The sequence below is a fragment of the Elaeis guineensis genome, chromosome 6 (assembly GCF_000442705.2).
Source record: "Elaeis guineensis isolate ETL-2024a chromosome 6, EG11, whole genome shotgun sequence".
NCBI lineage: Eukaryota > Viridiplantae > Streptophyta > Magnoliopsida > Arecales > Arecaceae > Elaeis > Elaeis guineensis.
The window spans coordinates 19059020-19063586 of NC_025998.2; the positions used below are offsets into that span (position 1 = coordinate 19059020).

The following is a 4567-nucleotide window of genomic DNA, read 5'->3' on the forward strand; positions in this document are numbered from 1 at the left end:
AATAAAAAATATATATATATATATATTTATATATATATATATATATATATATGAACAAATAAGTAATTAAGTAAATAAATAAATAAATAAATAAATAAATAAAAATTGAAATTGATGAGAGAGAGAGTTTCTCTCTCTTCTTTTCAGTCTAAACTCTGACTTTCTCTCTCTGAAATTGGACTTTCTCTCTCTACTTTTTCTCTCTAGAATTTTCTCTCTCTAGGATATTTCTCTCTCTTGATGGATTCCTCTCTCTCTAAAGTTATTCCTCTAGGATTAGCGTAGTGGGAGGTCTCATCTGATGATTTTGATCGAGTTTAGGAAAGAATCGATTTTAAGTGAGGTTTTGAGTTGGGATTTGTTTAGATTTAATTTTGAATTAAAATTAATGTAAAAATATAATTTTGGATAATAGGCACGGAAGAATCTCCTAGAAGTTAGTCGATCCGTTCATTCAGTGTTCCGTGAAAGGTAAGTAATGAATCATCTTCTCGAGATATTCCATATTTTTTCTGAAAATAAATAATTATTCTCTGAAATTAATCATAATTTATGGAATTATGTTTTGAAAGAAAAGTGCTTTTGAAATGTTATGGTATATCGATTTATGCACATGTTTAGTAAAAGATTTTGATATATATTGTGGTACTAAGTATTTTGATATAGATCGGATTTATGCTCTCAGCCTAACTATGTTTCAGTGGGCCCCGCCAATGGGGATTATACGTTGGTACTTTGTGGACCCTGCCAGTGGGGGTTGTGCGCTGGTATTTGTGGACCCTGCCAGTGGGAGTTGTGCGCTGGTATTTCTGGACCCTGCCAGTGGGGGTTGTGCACTGGTATTCTGTGGACCCCGCCAATGGGGGTTAAACGTTGGTCATAGTCGAGGCTGTTGAGTTACGAGTGTTTTGAATCGAATCGGATTTATGATTATATTATGTGTGAATTTTTGAAAATATTGGATTTGCATTAAATCAGCATGAAATATATTTTTATATTTAATTGTAGCATTATTCTTGAAAATTATATAATATCTGAATATCTGGTAGAGATACTTGTTACTTACTGGGCTGTCTAGCTCATTACCTTTCTTTCTATTTTTCAGATTCAGATAATTAATTTCGAGCGTGGGAAGAAATTTGGGACAGAGCTTTTAGAGGCGAGATTTAGCATTGTCAACACTTCATTGAACTTAGATCTATTATTTTTATTGTTTTTAGCGAAAAATTTTATTGGATGTAAGACATTTGATTTAATTATTTGAATTACAGTTGAATAATAATTATTTGAATTTATTCCGCTGCGATGCATTGATATCGTGATGAGATGCCTTGCATGCTTATGGAGAGAGTTCTTCATGAGTATGCGGCGGTTGCCGCGACCCTCGATCCATAAATCTCGGGTCGGGGGCGTGACATACTTGCTCTCAAGCCTTGACCTGTCAGTAGACAGTGTGTGAAACTTGAATTTTTCAGTTGGATCCAGAAATTATACCGCAGATATTCTTTTGTTGAAATTTTGAATCATCGGGAATGATTTGGTTGATGCCGGTACATGTTTAGACTATTTACTATTTCCTTTTTATACTTGGAGGTGACTTGGGGTAGATTTATAATGTCATTTTTTGTCAAGGCACTGCCGTCGTTAGACTGAGAAATTACCACAGTAGTTTCTATCTTGTAGAATTTATATTGAAGAATGATATGGTTTTAACTTCACATCTCTTAGCATTGAACCATGGGAGTAGCTCATACAATTCTGATGATGGTACTATGGGATTTTCTCTGAATGGACTGACAGACAAAGTATGATGTTAAAAGTAACTACAAGGATACCACAAACACCATCAAGTTACAATGTCAAAATTATTTAGCAGCCTTGACTGGGTTGAACGAGTCTTAGAAGGAAGACTCATTTCCAAGTTTGTTCGAGTGTTGATGTTCGAAGCTGCATGGATATACATTCAAGAAATCTAAAGCTCTCTCCTGCACTTCTCCTGCTCAAAGTAGAAACAAAATATAGAATAAATAAGAGATAAGCATAGCCAAATCTACATCATATTTGTTGGCAGAACCATTGAACGACCATGCCAAATCTACATCACATCTTTATAAGGCTAAACGCTCAAACCCAACATTTGCTCGAGCAAGCCAGATCCTACCAAAATCATTTCAACCCATGTGTAGTTATCCATCCAAAATTGATATAGATATAATTGCTTAGAAAAAAATAAAGATAGTTAAAACCATCATCCAATAAATTTCGAAAGGCATTTCATCAAACGGTGGCATGGCATCTAGCAGAAAAGACTATATACACAAACTGAGCCTATGCTCTCCACCAGGGATTGTAATACAAGCATTCATTTAGATGTCCACCGTCCCCAATAACCTTTAGATGAGAATTGAACATCTAACATATTCTAAGGCATTTCATCAAACAGTGGCACGACATTAAGCAGAAAAAAAATTATTCAGGCAAGCGAGCAAGACCGATCTGACAATAATCCCATGAATCCTCGATATCATGGCCTCACCACACGCCAGCGACGAACACCAACGAGAAGATGACACATCCTCCACGACCATCGATGAGCACCAATGTCCACTTGCTATGATCTAGTGCCTCTTCTTCAATGCTTCTCTGCGATAGGAGATGGAGATTGAGAACGAGGGAGGTGTGGGATCGAAAATGAGGAAGAAATCAATATTCAAAATGCCCCCAACATTCTGAAATTTTACCGCCCAATCCACTTCCTGCTAATTTGCCTTTAGATGTTGAAAAAATTACTCGTGACTGGCTACGGGAAAGAGCTAGTGCCCATCTGTGACCGTTATTTCTTAATCGAACGATCAGGTTCTTTTTTCTAAAAAAAAATGATAATACTAACCTTTGGGGTACCATAGCAAAACCCTTTAATACAATGTATAAGGCTTCTGTAGTTCTGAGGTACAAAGAGAGGTAGTCCTTAAACCATTTTCTAAGGTATATCCACCAGTTATAGGCATGGGAGTAATATATTAAGGCCAAATAGATTTAAACCTTAATCCTTTGTTTGGTACAAAAGATGGGTAAAGATGGGAGGATGAATAAGAGAAAGAATGCATGGAAAGAAGATCCATCCTGTCATATGTTTGGTAAAATATAAAAGAATGGATGAAAATAATTTTCTTATCTATTTAGTATAGGAAGAATGAGAGAAAAGATGGATGATATTTGTATAATATTTTTACTAAATTATTTTTCGATAAAAATATTACTATTATTAATTTATAATACCTATTTATACTAAAAAAGTAACCAATATATAAACTTATAATCTATAATTATATAAATATTATATAAATATTTAATTTAATTTAATATATGATTTTATAAATTAATTATATGAACAAATAATTAATTTATAATTTAATTCAAATAGTTAATTAATATTATATAAATAGTTAATCAAAAATAGTAAATAAAAATAGAGTAATAGAACATAATTCTAATTATTTAATTATACTTATTGAAATTATGTAATAAAATTAAAATAATTAGTAATAAAATTTAATAGTATATGATTAATGGTACATATAAAATATATATAAATAAAATTAATCAAAAAATAAAAAAATATTATAATTTTATCAAAAAATTAATGAGGGATAATTTTGTCAATAAAAAAATCTATCCATCAATACTTCATCTATCCTTCGTTGCATTCTCTAAAATTGGAAAGATGTAAATTGATGAATAAAGATGGATAGACAATCTCTCATTTTTCATTCATCCTCTATGTAATTTTTTAAACTAAATGGTGTATATAGACCATCCATCCTTCTAACCTTATCTATCCATCCTCTCTCATGATCTTAACCAAATATAAGATAAAAGCAAACCATTGTAATCTTATATGCTTAAATATTTTTTGTTATCTTTATTTAGGGCATATTCGGTCGAGAGGAGTTGGACTTTAGGAATGGAATCCATTTCTATTCCTATTTCATGAGAGAATAAAAATATCCCAATTTTTTTCATACCTATATCAAGGGAGAATAAGAATGTCCTAATTTCTCAAAATTTTCAATCCAAGCTCTCGCATAGCATTCAAATCTCATTTCAATTCCGATTCTTACGAACCAAATACATTAAAAAGTATGACTATTTTGATTTTCATTCCAATCTATTTTGATTCCGTTTTTAATCGCAGACCAAATGCACCCTTAAAGCAAAGTAACATCATATTCACATATTAGGTTTATAAATTATTGCTTGAGCTTGACTCAAATTTAAAATGGACCACTATTTTCAGCAGATCACAAATGATTCAAAATAATTTATAGCACATGTTAAATGGAAAATATGAATAGAACACAAATTTGAAAAGATCTCCCTGTTATTAGTGGCTTCATGAATGAGCAGAGCGAGGCAGGAGCGGTTTAACATACACTAAACTGAAGCACTCACGCCGATCATTAGATCAACTATGAAAAGTGCACGTACATCACAAGATAATAACAAATCTTCACCGCACCCGTCCTTGCATTGAATTTGTGTGATTAGCGGCACTTCTCACTGTAAG

General features: G+C 32.4%; 1 long non-coding RNA gene across 1 annotated transcript; it reads right to left on the reverse strand.

Moving 5' to 3' along the window:
- Nucleotides 1-2236: 2236 nt before the first annotated feature.
- On the reverse strand, nucleotides 2237-2971 carry LOC140858518 (uncharacterized). Its single transcript, XR_012142074.1, has 2 exons — nucleotides 2891-2971; nucleotides 2237-2643 (listed from the first exon to the last, which is right to left on the reverse strand). It is a non-coding gene; the product is annotated as an uncharacterized lncRNA (long non-coding RNA).
- Nucleotides 2972-4567: the final 1596 nt, after the last annotated feature.